The sequence below is a fragment of the Hevea brasiliensis genome, chromosome 7 (genome assembly GCF_030052815.1).
Source record: "Hevea brasiliensis isolate MT/VB/25A 57/8 chromosome 7, ASM3005281v1, whole genome shotgun sequence".
NCBI lineage: Eukaryota > Viridiplantae > Streptophyta > Magnoliopsida > Malpighiales > Euphorbiaceae > Hevea > Hevea brasiliensis.
Genome location: NC_079499.1, coordinates 26,148,558 through 26,172,260, shown reverse-complemented (window position 1 = coordinate 26,172,260; position 23,703 = coordinate 26,148,558).

Here is a 23,703-nt window from a genome sequence, read left to right as displayed (position 1 = left end):
TTGACACTAGAATTATTAAAGAAAAATTAATAAATTAGTACAAAGAAAAATGAAAAATTGAGAAACAGATAAAAATCGGGAATATAACCCGAAGTGGGGTATTTTGGTCAATTTACACCTAGAGTTTACTTTTGACTTAAATGTCCATGGAAAATAAGTGGTAGTATATTTTAAAAATTTAATGAAAAATGAAATTCAAGATAACATGTAATTTAAGGGAATTGGAGGGCATAATTGCAATTAAAGGAAATCTTGAATTAATCTAATTTTTAATTGTAATTAGTGGGGCATTAGTGGAGTATATAAGGACCACTAGGACAGATTTTTCCACTATTCATCTTCTTCTTCATTCTTCTTCTTTGCCGAATTGAAATTTCTCCAAGCTTCATCCATGGCCGCCCCATATACAAGCCTTCATCTACCCATCTTCAAGCCTTGATTTTCATAAGTTCCTTCATTAAACTTAGTCTATACATCATGGGCAGTATAATGGAAGCAAAAAGAAGAGGATTTGATGAAGTTTTGGTCAAGCTCAAAAAAGGTTAGTGCTAGTTTTTCATCCCTTGCTTCATTAAAGTTTGTATTAAGGTTGAGATGAGTTGGATGGTAAAGAAATTTGAAGGATTTGATGAGTTATTGATATATTCAATTTTGGACAGCCATGAAAGTTTATTGTAGTTGAGTTTTTCTTACCTCAAATGGATGGAAACTAAGGTTGATTAACTTAAATGGAGGAAGTAGCAAGTTAAAATCTAAGTATGTACATATAGTGCTTGAATTAAGGGAGTGTAATGGAACCTTAATGCTTTGGGCAAACTGCCATGTTTGGCAGCCTATTAAAGCATGAATTTGTGTGTGAACATGTAGTTATTAATGAAATATGCTAATGTTAAATTGTGGGCAGTAAGTGTAAGTGATATTGAAGTATGATTATGTTGAAGTGTATGTGTAATATTGACATTGAGATATGTTGAATTTTGGTGGAAGTGAATGTTGAACTTAATGGTGAATTGTGTGCATTGAGCACTTGAATATTCTGCCCAAAATTGTTGCTGGAATTGTGTACAATATATATATGGAAGTGTTATTGATTGAATATTGAAGTAATGAGGAGGAGAAGGAATATCAAATTAGAAGTGTATGTGCTTTGTGCAGGTTGTGTATTAAAGGCAGTACCTAAATTAGGCCATAAGTGCCAAACTATGAACCCAATTGGTATGAAGCCAATGGGGGGTGAAACTAGACACCAAATAGGCCCACTTTCATGTAGAAATGTTGCCAAAATTATGCCTAGAAACTGACCTTAAAAATGACCAAATCCGGATTAGCAACCTTGCAACCCACATTTTTGACCATATGAACAGTAGTCCTTGGGATGACCATAACTCACTCAAAACAGGTCCAATTGACCTGAAATTTTTACCATGGTTAGCTTAGACATAGAGCTACAATTATTATGAAGACAACAAAACCCAGAAATGGCCAGAACTAAGTCAAATAGCTTGCACAAGTTCAGGTACCAAAACTGCCAGAACTAAAACTGACCAAATTTTGCACTAAAGGTGCAATCTGTCCAGCTTTAGTAAACTGACCATATCTTGGTCTATACAACTTAGAATGACCTGAAATTTTTCCCCGAGTGCAATAAGACATAGAGCTACAATTCTTAAGAAGACACCAAAACCCAGAAATGGCCAGAACCAAGTCAAATAGCTTGTACAAATTCAGGTACCAAAACTGCCAGAACTAAAGCTGATCAAATTTTGCACTAAATGTGCAATCTGTCCAGCTGTAGTGAATTGACCATATCTTGGTCTATACAACTTATAATGACCTGAAATTTTGCCCCGAGTGCAATAAGACATAGAGCTACAATTCATATGAAGACACCAAAACCCAGAAATGGCCAGAACCAAGTCAAATAGCTTGCACAAATTCAGGTACCAAAACTGCCAGAACTAAAACTGATCAAATTTTGCACTAAAGGTGCAATCTGTCCAGCTTTAGTGAATTGACCATATCTTGGTCTATACAACTTAGAATGACCTGAAATTTTACCCCGAGTGCAATAAGACATAGAGCTACAATTCTTATGAAGACACCAAAACTCAGAAATGGCCAGAACCAAGTCAAATAGCTTGCATAAGTTCAGGTACCAAAACTGGCCGAACCAAAAGTGACCTAAAAATGACCTAAGCCTATTATTTTAGTGCTTTCTGTCTAGCATTGGTAAATTGACCATATCTTGGTCTACACAACTCAGAATGACCTGAAATTTTGCCCCGCGTGCAATAAGACATAGACCTACAAGTTTATAGTTTGGACCGAAACCCAAAAATCTAGGGAACTAGGTCGTCCGGCTAGGTCAAAATAGTACACCGAAATTCGATAAATTATAATAAAATGCAATACACTTAGAAATGAAATTGGTAACATATACTAACACTAAAGGGCTATTAAATGTGACATATTGGTAACATTAGAATTGACTCACGTAGAGTGCATCAAGGGTCAACATTATAGGTTGACTAAGGAAATGAATTGAAGGGAATAGTACCAAGAGAAATAGGACTTTAAGCTAGACAAATCTAGCACACAAAAAATTGAGAAATTGATCAAATTTTGAAGTAAAGGTGCAATCTGTCCAGCTTTAATAAATTGACCATAACTTGGTCTATACAACTCGAAATGACCTGAAATTTTGCCCCGCGTGCAATAAGACATAGAGCTACAATTTTGCTTCATTGACCAGAAGCTAAAAACCAAGGAAAATAGGACTTTAAGCAAGACCAATCTAGCATACTAAAATTGAAAATTGGTAATTACATAAAATGATGCTTGAAGTGATTTGGCAATGAATGCCAACTTGTGAAAAGGGTAAATTGCATTATATTGACAACATATTGAATTGTAAATTGTGACATGTTGATGGTAGAATCAACCTATCCATGATGCATAAAAAGGTCAATAATTTTATTGACCAGTGAAAAGCATAAAGATGTATAAACCCTATGAATAAAGAATTAAATAGGTAACATTGTAATATGCCCTAATTTGCCTAGTTGAATAGTTTGGATAGGTTGGCATGCCAATAGGATTCTGACAGCTGCTCTGTAAATGACTTTACGTCATACTATATTTTATAGCTTATTATGCCATACTATGATTTTAATAGCCTATGGTTATACAGATTGTGTTATTATACTCGGCTTAATGCCTGATTGATTATATGGCTTTTTAGCCACACTATTTGCACACCGGGAGACACTTTGTGACCTATGGTGTGACGGCCCGAGGTACTAGGTACCCAGTGCTAGTATATCCGTTTATCTAGTCTGGTCAGTGTATAGGATATATGGGTAGTCATTTAAAACATTATTCAATTCAGGAAGCTAAGTTAAGTTAAGTATAATGAAATTTCAGTACAATTAAATTACGTATTGAATGAATGAGTAAAAGAGATTAGCAAAAGAAACATAACAAAAATATAAATTGCAGAACCGTAGAGACTTGAAATACAATACAGTTAGAATAATTTGTATACTGGGTAGTATTACTGAAAAGTTATAAACTAAGCACTTCCAAAGAGGAACAAACTAGTATATAAGATTGTTGATACTAGAAATACCATACCAAATTAAATTGATTCTTGAGTATCTGAATTATGATTTATTTCTTTCTTTAATTGTATATATTATTTCTTGTTATACTATCGCACCACTAAGCAGAAATGCTTAGCGCGATGGAATTGCTTCCTCGCGCAGGTACTGAAGGTAAAACCAGTAGACTGTTGACTGAGATTTTTGGAGTCCAGATCTGCAGAAGTGTCAGAAGAATTGAAGGTTGTCACCTCCTCAGTAATGCATGTAGATAGGGCTCATATTTACACATGTTATGTATTTTGTTCATTCTAAGTATAATGTAAATTATTTGTACATCCTGTACTTGAAAAATTTATGTAATTAGTTGGCAAATTATGCAAAATAATAAAATGTAAGAATTTTGATATATGAGTTAAGTATCTGATCATGATGATTCTGATTGAGATTGAGTATGAAAAATTTTGAGACTGATTCTGAGTTATGAATTTGAGTATATATTGAAATTGTTTTTGGCAGGTTCAGAAGAACTGTTAGTCCAAATTACTGCCGGCACTCTGCTGGATTATCATTAAAATTTTTGAATTCAAATTAGTTAGATTTTGATAAAGTAAAAATAGCCTAAACCTTAAATAAAGTTTTTGAATAAATAAATCAAGAACTGTAATGAAATCAGATAAGATCAAGTGCTTCGGCACTCTGTGTAACACACTTTGCTTGGCTACACTGTAGACGGGTGAGGGGTGTTACAAAGCTTATTCTAATGAAAATCCCTAAAAGGAGATTGGCATATCAATATAGCTCATCATACTGCGTACCATATCCAATAGGGTACGATTTCTCCTTTCAGATACACCGTTCAGCTGTGGTGTTCCTGGAAGAGTCAGCTAGGAAACAATGCCGTGCTCTCTCAAGTATTCACCAAATTCAGTACTCAAATATTCACCTCCACAATCTGATCGAAGAGCTTTAATACTCTTTCCTGTTTAATTTTCTACTTCAGATTTAAATTCTTTGAACTTTTTAAAGGATTCATGTTTGTATTTCATCAAATAAAAATACCCAAACCTTGATTTATCATCAGTAAAGGTAATAAAGTAATGAAAACCACCTCTAGCCATTTCCTTAAATGGACCACATACATCACTATGTATTAGCTCTAAAATATTTTCAGTCCTTAGCCCTTATCCAACAAAGGGTGATCTAGTCATTTTGCCCTGAAGGCAAGATTCACAAGTTGGAGTAGTCTTAAAGCCCAATGAGGAAAGAATCCCCATTTTCTCCAGTTTTGCAATCCTATCTTCTGCAACATGACATAACCTTAAGTGCTAAATATATTTTGAACTTGAGTTGATTTTCACCATGGCATTGCATTCATTTAGATCACTTGCATTCATTTTGTGTTTGTCATTATTATCCAAATAATAAAGACCATCATTCATATAACCTGAACCAACATATTTATTTTCAAAATAAATATTGTAAACATCATCTGTGAACTGAAATTCATAACCATTTTTAGTCAAACTAGATATGGAAATGATGTTCTTAAAAGCATCAGGTACATATAAAATATTATCCAAACACAAAACATGTCTAGACATGTAAAAAGATTTAGATCCTATGGCTAAAGCTTCAACAGTTGAGCCATTGCCAATTCGGACTCTAACATCTCGAGAACGCAAGCTGCTACTATTTGTTAGTTCCTGCATATCATAAGAAATGTGAGAACTGGCACCAATAACTAAAACCTAAGCTATAGAAGAACTATGAGTATCATCAAAATCTAAATAACAACATATGGACATACCTTCTGAAGGTTTATCCTTCTTGTGCTTCGGAGAAGCAAGATACTCTAGGCAGTTCCTCTTCCAGTGCCCATCCTTCTAGTAGTGGAAACACTTTCTTTTGCCTCCATCAGCTTTAGTCTTCCCTTTCTGTTTAGCTATTTTCTTGGAAGGACCAAGAATTTGAGGTTTCTTTTTCTTACTGCCCTTCTTCTTTTTGGACTTTCCAGCAGAAGAAGATGCAATCAAAGCTACCTCTTTTCCTTTATTGCCCGGCATATTCTTTTGAGCAATAACCAGTATTTTGAGTAAACCAGATAAGGTGCATTCCTGTTTAGTCATATAAAAATTTATCACAAAATTCCCAAAAGACTTAGAAAGGGACTGAAGGATCAAATCCGTCTGTAGTTGAAAATCCATGTTAAAGTCAAGATGTTCCAGCTGCTCAATTAGCCGAATCATCTTGTGGACATGATCCCCAACATTCTGTCCCTCAGACATTCTCATGCGGAATAGCTGCCTAGATATCTCATACCTAGCATTCCTGCTGTGCTCACCATACAACTCTTGTAGGTGAAGGAGGATCTCACTCGCACTCTGCAGGTTCTCATGCTGCTTCTGTAACTCATTACTCATGGAAGCAAGCATGTAACACTTAGCTCTCATATCATGCTCCTTTCACTTGTCCAAAGTTTCATGTTCCTCTTGGGTGGCCTCTGGAGGTAAGGGACCAGGAACATTTGAGTATAAAACATATCCTATATGTTCAAGGTTCAGGACAAGCTTCAAATTTCTTAGCCAATCAGATAGATTAGGTCCTGTCAACCTATTGCGATCAAGTATGCTTGCAAGGATATTGGATGGTGGTTGTTCTGTGCTCATTATTATCAGAAAATTAACTACAGAAAATAACCTAGATTAATTAGTAAATATATCATGTAATTAACGAAAATGATTATGGTCTTTTAATCAAATTGGTCCTCCCACTAACTTAGCGAATCCTACACTTCCAAAGTAGAAAACGGAAATCCTAGTTGGATGGATTTCTAGTGGGTGATTGAATTCTTATAATTCTATTAATCATCCTCAGGTACATCCATTATTGGAATTACAATAAACTATAAGTGAGCAACTCCTTGCCCATCACATCTCATGTGAGGTTCAATCCTTTACCTAGCCCCTAATGCTCAAAATCTCAGGTACATCCATTATTGACTTATCTTGCATTAGTTAAGTTGATCCCATTGAGCCAGTAATTATGCAAATAATTTTAATGTCCTCAGGTACATCCAATATTGGCCACCAAACCATTTACATATTTATAACATCTCATGCTTAACAATTATTCTTAAGAAAATCTCTTAAATTAATTGCATCTTATGCAAGTATTTAAAATTTCTTAAAATAATGCCTCAATGGAGGGCCCATGTTATAATTACTTTAATTATAGCATTTCCAATTTAATCATTTGTTTGAAAGATTTTATGTTCATCCTAATTACTATTAAGGTCTCACTTTGCACATTATCTATTTAACATGCATATATCATATACTTGCATACATTCACATACATCTCATGCATTCATGGATTAACAGTAAATATGGTATGATCATGGACTTTCTAAGGGATTCAATTTTGAGCCACCAAGAATTGAATCAGGGCATTCCTAAGTGCATTTCATTCATTCGTTTTATAAGAGTTGCTGAAGGAGTTCATAATCAACACTTGATCTTGAATTCCTCCCACTGGTCCCACCAATGCTCTTGACCTCCTTGATCTTCTTGCAATCCAATTACATAGTAATCCTTGGCATACCAAGGCGAATTTACAAGAACTTAAATAAATGAAATTACAACCCAAAATTATTACAACCTTAATAATACATGCCTAAAATAAATTAAAATAAATTAATTAATTTACAATCCCAAAGAAACATAAAAGAAATAAATCCAATCACATTGGTCTTTTATAGTCCATGATCATCCATCATGCATATCACTATTTAACAATTAAATAAAACATAAATACTTAAATTAAATTGAATATCCCATATTCAACTTAAAAATCCAGATTTGAATATGATTCAAACAAATTTAAAAATTCAGATTTGATCACATTCAAACAAATTTAAAAATTCAGATTTGCATCACATTCAAACAACCTTAAAAATTCAGATTTGAATCACATTCAAACAATTTTTAAAAATCAGATTTGAATCACATTCAAACAATTTTTTTAAAAATTCATATTTGAATATTATTCAAACAACTTTAAAAATTCAGATTTGAATATGATTCAAACAACTTTAAAAATTCAGATTTAAATCACATTCAAACAACTTTTAAAATTCAGATTTGAATCACATTTAAACAATTTTTAAAATTCTGATTTGAATGAAAATTTAATTGTGATTAAAACTCTAATTAAAAAATTTAATTAAACATACGATGAGCTTTTAGATCATATAACAATTGCAAATTAAAAAGCCAAACCTTGCGCACACCATGGGAGGAGCTAAACCATGCGCACCCATGGTGCACTCCACCATGCCGCAACCTTGTTCATTCCAACCAGCAATGAATTGATCAACTTTTGATGAAATCACACAATCAAATCTCATATTGAATAATCTAAATGGCAAATATAGTGGCTCTGATACCAATTGAAGAAGTGAAAGCATGAAAAACATAAGTTTATATCATTGAATTCAAAAAATTTTCACCTAGGGTCACATGCATCATGCAAGATTTATTTTTTATCTATTTGATTTCAATGCTAAACAACATATTAAAACTATTTTAATAAGTTTTTTGATTTGTATTTTTCATTTAAGATTTTAGAATTAATCAGATTAATGTTAGAACCCTAGATTAGATCAAGAACAAGTGCACTAACCTCATGATGCACTGCAGTGTGTTTGGCACCTTTGGGATGCGTCTTTAGGACACCTGATGTTGTCCCTCTAGCTTTTCCACACCAAGATCACGTATGGCAGCCCTTGAACAGCTTCTAAAGCTTTTTCTATGTATTAGAAAATCAAGTTTTGCCTTTTGAGAGATTAGAGATGTAAACAGAACACTAGAAACAATTTCTAGTATTTTTAATTCAAGAGATTGTTTGCTAATCTCTTGGAACTGATGAGAGATGAAGAAGAAGAGAGAATAGCAGCCTCAAGGGTGGTAGCACAAAGGGAGGCAGCAGCTAGTTGTGTTTTGTTTTTTCATCCTTATACTTATATAACTAGGTCACCACTTAAAACCCTTGCCACATGTCACCTTCTGATTAGGTCTAGGTTTAATTGACCCAATCACGTTGTGCCAAGTATCAAACCTATATTTAATCTTAATTTTAATCATATTACATGATTAAAAACATTTGGCAAGCTTATATGTAGTGCCATGTGTCACCATCTCATAGTGCCACATGTCACCTTGTGAAATGACCAAAATGCCCCTATATCTTAATTTTGAGTTCTCAACCCAAAATAATTACTTCCCTTCTTCTAATCAATTTATATCAAATATAAATTAATTAATTAATCTGTATTAATTAATTTCTCATTAATTAAATTCATATTTAAACACTTTAAATATAAATTTAACTTATACCATACATCTAATAATTTAGATTTGGTTTCAAGTCATGCTAGGGACTTTGCAATCTAATTACAAACCAAACCTATTTAATTAATCATTAAACTCTTTAATTAATTAATTAAATAAATCATATTTAATTTGGTGATTACTTGTGTATGTGTGTGACTTACTAGGCTCATCACTAATTGGCAATGAGATATGATATCAACTCTTAATATCATCAGAACTCTTTCTTACCATAAATGACTTCTCTAAACCATTTTATGCACCTCATAGACTATGGTTAATACCTAGCATAGTATGCCATGGCCACCCAATTAATAATAAGGTTTACCTTAAATGAACCTATAATCATATGTTACCATGCACTAGAATCTCTCTGTTACAAAATCCCAATTCAAGCTGGAGTCATGGTTTATGTCAAACCCCATTTGCTATGAATATTATGTTCTCTTTTAATTCCAGTTCTTGATTAAAAGATTTTTCTCATCAAAAACTCTTTTCTGATTAAATTTATCTGTCCTGGTGTCACACCTTACCCCTCTGTAAGGCATAACATGATCCCGTAGAATACCTAATGAACTACCGAACTTCACCTACCGATAAATCATTAAGTACCCTACAAGGAATTTTAAAACAATTTTCTTACTTTATAAGTGGTGAGTATTTTCTAATAGGTATTAAAACATTTAATTAGAGTTTGAAAACTAGTTAAGATTTTTGTCCCATTTTATTTTTCCTCAAATTTTATAAAAATTTCGACAGAGTGCCGTCTGTATTTGGAGAAAACAATTCTTCAAATACCTTTAAAAAGCACTTCCAAAGATTTATCTCAACAACTTCATCAATTTCACAACCATCCCAACCAATTTCAATATTATTTCTCAATTTCCAAAATTCAACAATCATCAAAATACTACCAATTAATTTCATTCAAATTAAAACAAAATATTTCCATTCATATTTCAATAAAGATAAAACAATTTAGATGCATCATTCCAAAAATTAAATTATGAAAAATCCAAACCAAAATTTATGACAAGCTTTATACAACTGCTCATGACCATTTTCTAAATGTACATACATTTATATAAATCCATAATAATTATTACAATCAGGGTATAAAATATACCAGATAAAACTTTAGAGTAGGTAGCTCCTCAATCCCCAGCAGCTCACTTTACTGCTCCTCTAATCTCTATATCTGCGATAGTAATAACAGCCATCGCTGAGTAATAGGACTAAGTGGTGCACAACATACTAAAATAATCTTTATGCGGAATTTAAATTATATTTATTCAAAATTAAATTGAACATGAGCAATACATTCAAAACATGACTTATAAAATTTTAATCTAAACAATTTTATTTCGAAAGTCTCAAAAGAAATTTCATAAAAACACACAGTTATATCATGCCATTCGAAACAAATATCATCTCAATAGCCAAAGGCTAAGGAGAAGTCACATCACAAGGCTAGCTAGCTCAAATATATGGGAACCCATTCTTTTTCTTCTCCTACTAGCACACACCTCAACACTTCAGCCAGAGAAGGAATCAAAATTTGAAACTGATTTCCCCCACTAGTCATGCTAGTGAGGTATTCAAATATATGGTTATGACACTGTGGTTTCAAAACTATCTTAATAATTTACTAAACATTTAATGCCATTCCAAATATATACAAATAAACTTTCAACAATTTAAATCAAGAGCATAATAAATATTTCAATTCATTCAAAATAATATGTAGAAGAAAATTTACAGAAATTCTATGTTGTGCACAAACCTTATACGAGTTGCCTCTTGGCCTTGAATCGTTCCCTCGAGTTCTTTCCTGGTATTCCTTTCCACTGAAACACACAATTTCACAGTGTTTAAGTATCATAACTTATCATAAATCCAAAAATAATTTCAAATTTACTTTTACCTAGCTTTAATACGCTAAACTTGGTGTTCTTTAAAATTTGTGTTTTGAGGTTACTATTCACTATACTATTCAAGTCAATTTATTGACTTTCTAAGGCTTAATAGGTATGGAAATTCTAGTTTCATCCACATACCATATTTTGGCTACCTAATTTATTGGTTTTAATTGTTTACTTAAAACTTAAGTCTTTTAGGCAAATTTGCAAATTTTCAGTTTTGGTGTGCACTGTTCCACTGGTCATGTTGCTGTTAGAATTTGGCTAAGTTTTCTTCATAGAAATTGTTCCTTATTGTCGTAACTTTAATCTCCTCTTTTAATCACTCCAATTGGAGTTTTGTAGCTCAATTTATAGCCATTTGAATCATGGCTACCGGATTGGCCTAACCCAGATTTCTGGGCACCAAAACTGGTTCTGGCAGTTTTAGGTCACCAAATTTGGGTGGCTAAATGACTTTGTTAGGGGCATAATTTGGGTTTGTGTTCTGCATGAAATTTTTAGGTCTATATCTCAGCTTTCTACTGGTAAAATTTCATGTCATTTAGACCTACCTAGCCCAAGTTATGGCCAAATGAACAAACACTGTTCATTTAGTCATTTTTGTACAGGTCAGATTGCTTAATCCGGATTTGGCCAATTTGTTCACTATGCTATGGTCACTTTTTGGGCATGATTCCTAAATAAAAAATGTGTCATTTTGTGTCTAGTTTCATTCTCAATTGGTCTCACACCAATTAGGTTGAAAATTTTTCAGTTTTGGTCCCTGAAAGGGACCTTGGTCCTGCTGCTTGCAACATATCCCTAAACAATCTGAATTTGAACTTAATTCTAACACTTCCAACATACCTTAATTGGTCACAAATGACCATTTTTCAACTCAAACTAGGTCAAACACACCATTTGACCCTTTCTCCAATTTTTGTCTTCCAAAACCGTAGGTCCAAACCCTAACTTTCTTGCAATTTAACTTTAATGCATTCCAAACACTAATGCATAGTTTATATTCAATATTCAACTTAAACAACCATTTAAATACATTAAATTCACTCATTTCCAACCTTAACCTACCACTGGCCGAATTCCCACTCAGTCCCCCAAAGATGTTTTCATTTCATTTTATGTTAATTTCTAAGTTCATTAAGCTAAAAACACAAGAATTAAACCAAAAGTTTCAAGTTTGGATCACTAATCTTAGTGCAGAATTTTCTTTCTTCCTTTAAATTTTTCTTCTTTCTTTTCCTTAAATCTTCTTTCCTAGTTACCCAAACAAAATCTAGTTATGGTAGAACAATTTTCTATGGTGGGATTTTTGGTTCTTCAAGCTCAAAGATGAGCTTCAATGGTGGTTTTGTGGAGAGGGAGAGGTGAGAGATGGAAAGCTCACGGCAACTTGAAGAAGATGGCACTTTTTTTTTTCTTTTTCTTTCTTTTATGTATTCTAACCCTTATAGAAGACCACAAATTAAATTAAATAAATTTGTTAATTATAATATTTATTGCATCATGCATGATGTCATCACTTTTCACTTTTTCTTTTTTCTTTCTTTCTTCTATTTATTTTTTCATTAGTTCTTTAATTTAATTCCCGATTTCAAAATTTTCTTTTCTCTAATTTTATTTGGAAGTTAGGTCAGGAGTCAGCTCTAGGGGTCAATTGACCAAATTGCCCCTCGCCGATTCGACCCGGTTTACAAATAATTAAATATTTCTTTCGAATCTCTAACCTAATTATTTGACTAACTTAACATTTCTTTTTTGTGATTTTCTCTTTTCCACTGTGTTCGCAATAGTCCTAAGGACCACGGCGTCACATTTTACGGTTCGAAATTTGAGTTTAAATCGACTTCACAATCCTTGTCGAGAAGGTCACTCATCGCTGTGACTCTCGGCTCATTTAGCTTCTTATGTTCTGTTTTTCTTATTTATACTTAACTAATTGACAATTACTAATTATTAGTGTTTAAGGCTTATCTAGTTGTCTTAGATATGGTTCTAATCCCCTTAATTGTCCGCACCAACACCGGTCACCAGAATAGTGAAATATACCAGGCTATGCAAATAGGGGTGTTACAATTCTCCCCCCTTTAAAATAAATTTCGTCTCGAAATTTTACCTGGTATCAATTTCTGAACAGCTGTGGGTGCTGTCTCCTCATATCCTTCTCTCGTTCCGAAGTAGTCTCCTGGCCTGAATGATGGTTCCACAGCACTTTCACTAACGGTATATGCTTGTTCCGTAGCTGCTTCACCTCATAAGCCAGAATCTCTATGGGTTCTTCTTCATATGTGAGGTCTAGATTCACCTCAATTTCTTCCACTAGTAGTACATGAGATGAGTCTGATCGATACCTCCTCAACATAGACACATGGAAGACATAACGTATCTTCACTAACTCTAGAGGCAGTGCCAAACGATATGCCGAAGGACCCACTCTTTTCAGAACTTCATATGGCCCAATAAAACGAGGACTCAGTTTCCCCTTTCTACCAAATCTCATAATTTTCTTCCAAAGGGAAACCTTGAGGAATACTTTTTCACCCACTGCATACTCAATATCCCTTCTTTTTAAATCAATGTAGGACTTCTGATGGTCTGATGTAGTCTTAAGTCGATCTCTGATCACCCTGATCTTCTCCTCAGTCTGCTGAACAATTTCGAGCCCAATCATCTTCCTTTCACTTACTTCATCCCAACACAGGGGAGTTCTGCACTTTCTACCATACAAAGCTTAATATAGAGGCATCCCAATGCTTGATTGGTAGCTGTTGTTATAAGCAAACTCAATCAAAGGCAAGTGTGTATCCCAACTGCCCTCAAATTCAATCACACAAGCCCGTTGCATGTCCTCTAAGATCTGAATTACCCTCTCAGACTGGCCATCTATCTGTGGGTAGAATGCCATACTGAAGTTCAATCTAGTTCCTAGGGCTCTCTGAAGACTACCTCAGAATCTAGAAGTGAACCTAGGATCTTTTTCTGATACAATGGATACTGGCACTCCATGTAGTCTTATTATCTCATCAATGTACAACTTGGCCAATCTTTATAAACTGTAGTCCATCCGGACTGGCAGAAAATGAGCAAACTTGGTCAATCTGTCAATAATGACCCAAACTGCATCATAACTCTTCTGTGTCCTCGGAAGTCCCATCACAAAATCCATCGTTATTCTCTCCCATTTCCATTCTGGTACTGGTAGTGGATGTAACAACCCAGCTGGCACTTGATGCTCTGCCTTCACTTACTGATAAGTTAGGCATTTGGAAACAAACTCTGCCACATCTCTTTTCATACCCATCCACCAGTAATGCTCCTTTAGCCCTCTATACATTTTTGTGCCACCAAGGTGCATGGCAAAAGGAGACTCATGTGCTTCCTTCAAAATGATCTGCCTCAAATCAACATCATTAGGAATACACATTCTGCCCTGGTGTAGTAGTAGACCATCATCTCTTAATGAGAATTCTGGTTTCTTTCCCTGTCTGACTTCTTCCAACAGCTTCTGATACTTCTGATCATTCTGAGCACCCATTCTGATTTAATCAATCAACACTGGTTGTACATGCCATGCAACTACTGTCTGCCCCTCATCATTAATCTCTAAGATGGCATGTAACGATCTCAACTCATAGACCATAGACAAAGGAGTAACTCGTAGACTTGCCATAGTCTTGCAACTTAAGGCATCAACCACCACATTAGCTTTCCCTGGCTGATAGTCTATCAGATAATCATAGTCTTTGATCAACTCTAACCATCTCCTCTGTCTCAAATTGAACTCTTTCTCAGTGCCCAAGTACTTCAAACTCTTATGATCTGTGTAGATGTAGCACTTCTCCCCATACAAATAGTGTCTCCAGATCTTAAGAGCAAACACTATAGCTGCAAGCTCCAAGTCATGTGTCGGATAATTCCTCTCATGCGGTTTTAGCTGGCGTGATGCATAAGCAATGACATTTCGATCTTGCATCAATACAAAGCCTAACCCATTGTGAGAAGCATCACTGTAAACTATGTATTCTTTACCCGGAGTAGGTAAAGTCAGGATTGGAGCTTCAGTCAAACACCTCTTTAATTCATCAAAACTTTGTTGGCATTTATCTGTCCTCTGAAATTTCACATCTTTTCGAAGTAACTTAGTCAATGGAGATGCCAGCATAGAAAATCCCTTCACAAATTGATGGTAGTATCTTGCTAAACCCAGAAAACTGTGAATTTTCGTGATATTTCTGGGTGGCCTCCAATTAAGAACAGGTTCTATCTTACTTGGATCTACCTTGATGCCCTCTACCGATACTACATGCCCCAAGAAAGATATTTCTTTCAGCCAAAATTCACATTTTGACAATTTGGCATATAGCTGTTTCTCCCTCAAAGTCTGCAGTACAATCCGCAGATGTCTATCATGCTCTTCTGCACTCCTCAAATAGACCAATATATCATCTATAAGTACCACAACAAATTGATCGAGGTATGGTCTGAAGACAGTGTTCATCAGATCCATAAAAGCAGCTGGAGCATTAGTTAACCCGAATGGCATGATCAAGAACTCATAATGGCCATAGCGGGTTCTAAAGGTAGTTTTAGGAATACTCTGCTCTTGTATTTTCAGCTGATAATAACCTGACCTCAGGTCAATTTTGGAGAACACAACTGCATCCCTCAACTGATCAAACAAGTCATCAATGCGGGGCAATGGATATTTATTCTTTATTGTTACCTTATTCAACTGTCGGTAGTCAATACATAAGCGGAGAGTGCCATCTTTCTTCTTAACAAACAATACTGGCACTCCCCAAGGTGATACACTAGGGCGGATAAATCCTTTATCAAGCAGCTCTTGCAATTGCACTTTCAACTCTTTCAATTCTGCTAGTGGCATTCTGTATGGTGTTATGGAGATTGGATCCACACCAGGCATAACATCAATTTCAAACTGCACTTTTCTTTCTGGAGGTAATCTTGGCAATTCATCAGGAAACACATCCGAAAAGTCACATACAGTAGGAATGTCCCTCAGTGCTAGACTTCCCACTTGGGTGTCTATCACATGTGCCAAGTATGCTTCACACCCCTTTCTGATCATCCTTTTAGCTGGTGGAGCCGAAATGATGTTTGATGGCAGTAAATGCCTCTCCCCATGTATTACCACATCACCATACAGAGGGAGACCAAAAGTGACTGTCTTCAGTCTACAGTCAATCATGGCGGGATGCCTGGCTAACCAATGCATGCCTAAGATAATATCATAATATGTGAAGGGCATTTCAATCAAATCTGACAGAAAAACATGTCCTTGGATCACCAAAGGACAGTCTCTATAGATTCTGTTGACCCGAACTTCTTGTCCTAATGGATTAGTTACTAGCACTTCAAAATCCATTTGGACACACGGAACAGCAAGTGAACTGACTATGCTAGCACTAACATACGAGTGGGTTGAACCCGGATCAAACAGTGCAAATACATCTTAATCAGAGATAGAGAATGTACCAACTACAACATCGGAAGTCTCAGCCTCTTCTCACTGTCTCATCGTATAAACCCTGGCTGAAGCATTTTCTTGTGCTGACTAACCAAAAGTACCTTGACTGCCAGAAGCATTGCCTCTAGCTCTGCCTCTTCGTCTGCTAACTAGTTGTGAACCTCTAGGAGCAGGACTCTGAATAGATCCTTCTGCAGTCATAGGAGCTGGACCGAATCTAGGAGCACTAGTGCAATCTTTTGCAATATGACCCTTGCCTCCATAGTTAAAATAGGCTCCTACTGCCCAATAGTATTCTCCCCCATGAATCTTGCCACAAGTCTCACAGGGGCGGGGAGGTTGTGAACCCTTGCTCGACTGTTGACGAAACCTAGGGGGTCTCTGTCCAGAGAATCAGCCCCTTCCAAACCTTCCACCTCGACCTCTGCTAGGTCCACCAAATTTCTTCCTCTTCCCAGAAGTACCACCAGAACTTGGCTCTACTGACTTTTCCCCCTTATCTTTCTCTGATTTCTCAACTTTCTCTAATTTTTCTTTTGCTGGGGTCACTTCTGATTCAATTCTTTCTAACTCAAGTGCTTGAGAAACGAGCTCTGAAAAATTAGTGTGTCTGAATCCCACAACTTGCATCCGTAGGTTGGGCTTCAAATCTGTCTCAAATCTCTTGCACCTTTCCTTGCTAGTAGAAAGGAGACTCCCAACATTATGGCTTAAGCGGGAGAACTACCTCTCATATTCTGCCACTGTTCTGTTGCCTTGTTTCAAACTAAGAAATTCTTGTAGTTTCTGATCCACATATGCATCTGGGACATATTTCTGTCTGAATTCTCTGATGAAATCTTCCCAGGTCAGTATTGGTGGTTTAGCCAAGCTGTGGGGGATGGTCTTCCACCAATCATACACATCCCCTTGCAGTAGTGACACGGAGTATTCAAATTTCAAATCATTTGGGCAGTGCAGCTTCTTAAACACTCGATCCATCCTCTCCAGCCATTTCTCTGCCTCTAGTGGGTCCACTGTACCCTTAAATTCCATAGCCCCATACTTCAACAGCTTATCATACTGTCTAACTAGAGCTTAAGGTTGTACCACAGTAGTCTGGGGTGGAGCTTGAGCAAGCATACCCCCAGCCATTCGTTGAAACATTGCCACCATCTGCTGTGCGAATTGTGCTGGAAACTGTGGCATTTGTGGGGCTGGTGCCACTGACCCACTGACATTCTGTAGAGCTGGGGCTTCCCCTTGTGCCTCAGCTTCAACAGATTACTCGATTGAGCGATCCCCTTCTTCCATTTCAAACTAGAGTAGGATATCTCTTGAAAAAGTAACACATGGAGATTTCCCTCTGTTAGTTCATATTTATGATGTAATGCACTGTATGTAACAAATAAGGACATTGAGCTGTTGTACTTAGCAAAGAAAAGACACAAATTCACAAGTTAAAACATACTTAAAAAATTTGCTCTGATACCACTAAAACATGTCACACCTTACTCCTCTGTAAGGCATAACATGATCTCATAGAATACCTAATGAACTACCGAACTTCACCTATCGATAACTCATTAAGTACCCTACAAGGGATTTTAAAACAATTTTCTTACTTTATAAGTGGTGAGCATTTTTCTAATAGGTATTAAAACATTTAATTAGAGTTTGAAAACTAGTTAAGATTTTTGTTCCATTTTATTTTTCCGCAAATTTTATAAAAACTTTGGCAGAGTGTCGTCTGTATTTGGAAAAAACAGTTCTTCAAACAACTATAAAAAGCACTTCCAAAGATTTATCTCAACAACTTCATCAATTTCACAACCATCCCAACCAATTTCAATATCATTTCTCAATTTCCAAAATTCAACAATTATCAAAATACTACCAATTAATTTCATTCAAGTTAAAACAAAATATTTCCATTCATATTTCAATAAAGATAAAACAATTTAGATACATCATTCTAAAAATTTACATTAGAAAAAATCCAAACTAAAATTATTACAAGCTTTATACAACTGCTCATGACCATTTTCTAAATGTACATACATTTACATACATCCAAAATAATTATTACAATCAGGGTATAAAATATAACCGATAAAACTTCAGAGTAGGTAGCTCCTCAATCCTCAGAAGCTCACTATGCTGCTCCTCTAGTCTTTATATCTGCGACAGCAATAATAGCCAACGCTGAGTACTAGGACTCAGTGGTGCACAACATACTAAAATAATCTTTATGCGGAATTTAAATCATATTTATTCAAAATTAAATTGAACATGAGCAATACATTTAAAACATGACTTATAAAATTTTAATCTAAACAATTTCATTTCGAAAGTCTCAAAACAAATTTCATAAAAACACACAGTTATATCATGCCATTCGAAATAAATATCATCTCAATAGCCAAAGGCTAAGGAAAAATCACATCACAAGGCTAGCTAGCTCAAATATATGGGAACCCATTCTTTTTCTTCTTCTGCTGGCACACACCTCAACACTTCAGCCAGAGAAGGAATCAAAATTCGAAACTGATTTCCTCCACTAGTCATGCTAGTGAGGTATTCAAATATATGGTTATGACACTGTAGTTTCAAAACTATCTTAAAAATTTACTAAACATTTAATGCCATTCCAAATATATACAAATAAATGTTCAACAATTTAAATCAAGAGCATAATAAATATTTCAATTCATTCAAAACAATGTGCAAAAGAAAATTTACAGAAATTCTATGTTGTGCACAAACCTTATACGAGTCACCTCTTGGCCTTGACTCGATCCCTCGGGTTCTTTCACGGTATTCCTTTCCACTGAAACACACAATTTCACAGTGTTTCAGTATCATAACTTATTATAAATCCAAAAATAATTTCAAATTTACTTTTACATGGCTTTAATACAGTAAACTTAGCATTCTTTAAAATTTGTGTTTCGGGGTTACTATTCACTACACTATTCAAGTCAATTTGTTGACTTTCTAAGGCTTAATAGGTATGGGAATTCTAGTTTCACCCTCATACCACATTTTGGTTACCTAATTTGTTGGTTTTAGTTGTTTACTCAAAACTTATGTTTTTTATTTAGTCATTTTTGTACAGGTCAAATTGCCCAATCTGGATTTGGCTAATTTGTTCACTATGCTATGGTCACTTTCTGGGCATGATTCCTAAATGAAAAATGTCTAATTTTGTGTCCAGTTTCATTCCCAATTGGCCTTACACCAATTGGGTTGGTAAATTTTCAGTTTTGATCCCTGAAATAGACCTTGGTGCTGCTGCCTACAGCATGTCCCTAATCAATCTGAATTTGAACTTAATTCTAACACTTCCAACATACCTCAATTGGTCACAAATGACAATTTTTAAGCTCAAACTAGGTCAAACACACCATTTGACCATTTCTTCACTTTTTGTCTTCCAAAATCCTAGGTCCAAACCCTAACTTTCATGCAATTCAACTTTAATGCATTCCAAACACTAATCCATAGTTTATATTCAATATTAAACTTAAACAACCATTTAAATACATCAAATTCACTCATTTCCAACCTTAACCTACCGCTGGCCGAATTCTCACTTAGTCCCCCAAAGATGTTTTCATTTCATTTTATGTTAATTTTTAAGTTCATTAAGCTAAAAACACAAGAATTAAACCAAAAGTTTCAAGTTTGGATCACTAACCTTAGTGCAAAATTTTATTTCTTCCTTCAATTTTTTATTCTTTCTTTTCCTTGAATCTTCTTTCCTAGTTGCCCAAACAAAATCTAGTTATGGTAGAACAATTTTCTACGGTGGGATTTTTTGTTCTTCAAGCTCAAAGATGAGCTTCAATGGTGGTTTTGTGGAGAGGGAGAGGTGATAGAGGGAAAGTTCATGGCAACTTGAAGAAGATGGCACTTTTTTGCTTTTTTTTTTCTTTCTTTTATGGATTTTAATCCTTATGAAAGACCACAAATTAAATTAAATAAATTTGTGAATTATAATATTTATTGCATCATGCATGATGTCATCACTTTTCACTTTTTTTTTCCTTTTTTTTTCTATGTATTTTTCCATAGTTCTTTAATTTAATTTCCGATTCCAAAATTTTCTTTTCTCCGATTTTATTGGACAATTAGGTCAGGAGTCAGCTCAGGGGTCAATTGACCAAATTGTCCCTCGCCGGTTCGACCCAGTTTGCAAATAATTCAATATTTCTTCCGGATCCCTGACCTAATTATTTGACCAACTTAACATTTCTTTTTTATGATTTTCTCTTTTCCACTATGTTCACAATAGTCCTAAGGACTGCGATGTCACATTTTACAGTTCAAAATTTGAGTTTAAATTGACTTCGCAATCCTTCCCGAGAAGGTCATCCATTGCTGTGACTCTCGGCTCATTTAACTTCTTATGTTCTGTTTTTCTTATTTATACTTAACTAATTAACAATTACTAATTATTTGTGTTCAAGGCTTATATAGTTGTCTTAGATGTGGTTCTAATCCCCTTAATTGTCCGAACTGACACCGGTCACCGGAAAAGTGAAATATACCAGGCTATGCAAATAGGGGTGTTACACCTAGCCAGGAACTTGAAACATCAAGAATAATTAAATGAACATAAGATTTTATCCCTATTTACTTAGAGGAACAGATTCTATCTTGAGCAACACCTACCTCTATATATAACTAGTCGGTGCCAACACATGCCCATATACCCATACACAGTACAAGTATGAAAGCAGTATCAAACTCAAACCACCTATATATAAGATAACTGTGCTATTTCAGGTCTAAAGATTATATGCACTGATATGATTTATGACAATACATTGACAAGAGTAAACTCCATGTGCTTGTCATAAGTGTCACTGGTTCTACCTACTTATCATGTATAAGTGCTTATCATGTTTGTCATATGGCATGAGACTCACCATTCCATCTTATTTATATCTCATATAAATAACTTGGGAACAAACATGAATACAATCTTTCTGGATAAGTCATGTCCTTATTGTGAAGTATCCTTGATTGTGAATCTATTTATGATACTTTGTACTAGAAATATAGTCACTCATATTCTTAACAACTTAAGAATAGAATTTCTAACAAAATATCAATGGACCTTTTCTATTACACATAAATTGTGACACCCTTACCCGTCTATAGTGTAGCCGAGCAAGTTATGCCACTCAGTGTGTCGGAACACCAATTCATGTTTCAATTTCAATTAATCCTTTTTAATTCATTTATTTATAATTTCTGATAAATCTAAATTTTTCTGCAAATTTTATAGAAAATCCGGCAGAGTGCCGGCTATAAATTGGAAAAACAGTTCTTCTGAACCTGTTAAAAACACTCCCAATAATATCATCACCTTATTCTCAATCAACCTCCAATATATTCTCAATAATTTCTCAATTCACTTCAATATCTCAAAATTCAATTAAATTCAAACCACAGTCAACTCAATAAAAAAAATGCTCAATTTATTACTAAACATGTTTCATAGATATTTACATCAAAAGCATAATTACATGAATTTATAATATACATTACAGAAGGTTACAAAATAGAAAATATCAAAATATCAAAATGGCCTAAGGTCCTACCAAATGCACTGCACTGTGAGGTGACTCTGAACTCTGAGTGCAGAAATGAAGGCTCACCCTGTGTGAGGTCTGCTGGACTCCCCAGCTATGTCTCTAGTACCTGCGCGTGGCAAAAGCGATGCGCTAAGCAATTCTGCTTAGTGGTGACCATATAAAATAAAATAAAATAAAATAAAATAAAATAAAAACATGTGTACAGAATGTATGTTTACATTTTTGGGTGAACTAAGTCTCAAATGTTTATTGCAATATTATTCAATTGAAGTTTGGTAAGATTTATTAATATTGCCCGAGTAACCTATACTAGTTGACTGGACTGGATAAGTACTAGGTACTAAGTACCTCGGACCATCACACCATCGGTCACATTGTGTCTCCTGGTGTGCAACAGAACAACTAATAAGCTGTGATAGTTATCGGGGATTAAACCCGAGTATAACAACTCAATATCATAGCCAAAGGCTATTATGTCACAGAATGGTATGGGAAGCCATGAAATACAGAATGGCATGAAGCCATATGCAGTACTGCTAACAGAACCCTATTGGCATGCCAACCTATCCAAACCAATCACATTAGGCCAACTAGGGCATTTAACACTTTTTATTTATGTAATTCTTTGGAATTGAATTTTTATGATTACTATTCATTTCATTGGTCAACCAAAATATTGAATTTTGCATTGGCAATAGGTAAATTAGTTTAAATATCATCAACATACCGCATTTTGCATTTTAAACTTGTTGGTATTGGTTGCCAATACCATCTCTAAGCTTAATGTGAATTGGACAGAATTTTCAGTTTTCAAGCTTTGGTTTTACTATTCCATTAGTTACTGTTTCAGTGGGAATTTGGAAAAATGATCAACATGAAAGTTGTTCCTTATTTTGTCTAGTTGAATTCCCTTTTTTGAATCACTCCATTTTGGGTTTTGTAGCTCAAGTTATGGTCCAAAAACTACAACTGGCCGGATTGAAAATTTTCAGCGCTGACCATATCTACAGTGCAGTGAACAGTGACTGCAACTCAATTGTTGGATAGGTTCTGGTCATAATTCAGGGTAGGTTTCTTCATGAAAGTTGTTGGTCTATATATCATATTGTTGCTGGTAAAATTTCAGGTCAATTGGACCTTTCTACATTGAGTTATGGCCAAATGAACAATCACTGTTCATTTGGTCACTCTGCAGAAACAGCCTGCAGGTCACCCGGATTTGAGCAAGTTTTTGGTTCACTTGATTTGATTTTATGGGCATGGTTTCTTCACCAAAGTTGTGCCATTTTGTGTCTAGTTTTATGTACAATTAGCCAAACATCAATTGAACCTCTACAATTTAAGTTATGGCAGTCCAAATAGGCTGGACTCAGATCCAAACTTGCACGTCACCATGGGCAGCCCACCCATACACAAATGCCAAGCCTCAACTCACCTTATTCCCTCCTCACACACATTCAAATGGTCACTAATTGACCATTACAATGTTCATATACCATTTCATGAGCAAACCCTAATTTTGTTCAAGTCTCCAAGTTCTCAAAGTTTAATTTATGCATTAAACTTACAATTTCAACTTAAATCATGTCCTTAAACATGAATTGAGTGAGAGAGAATAAATTGGGCACTAACCTTAGGAGGGCAGAATTTTCCCTTCAATTTGCTTCACTTTCTTTAGTTTTCTTGGCAGCCAAACACTTTCCCAAGAGGTAAAATCAAGTT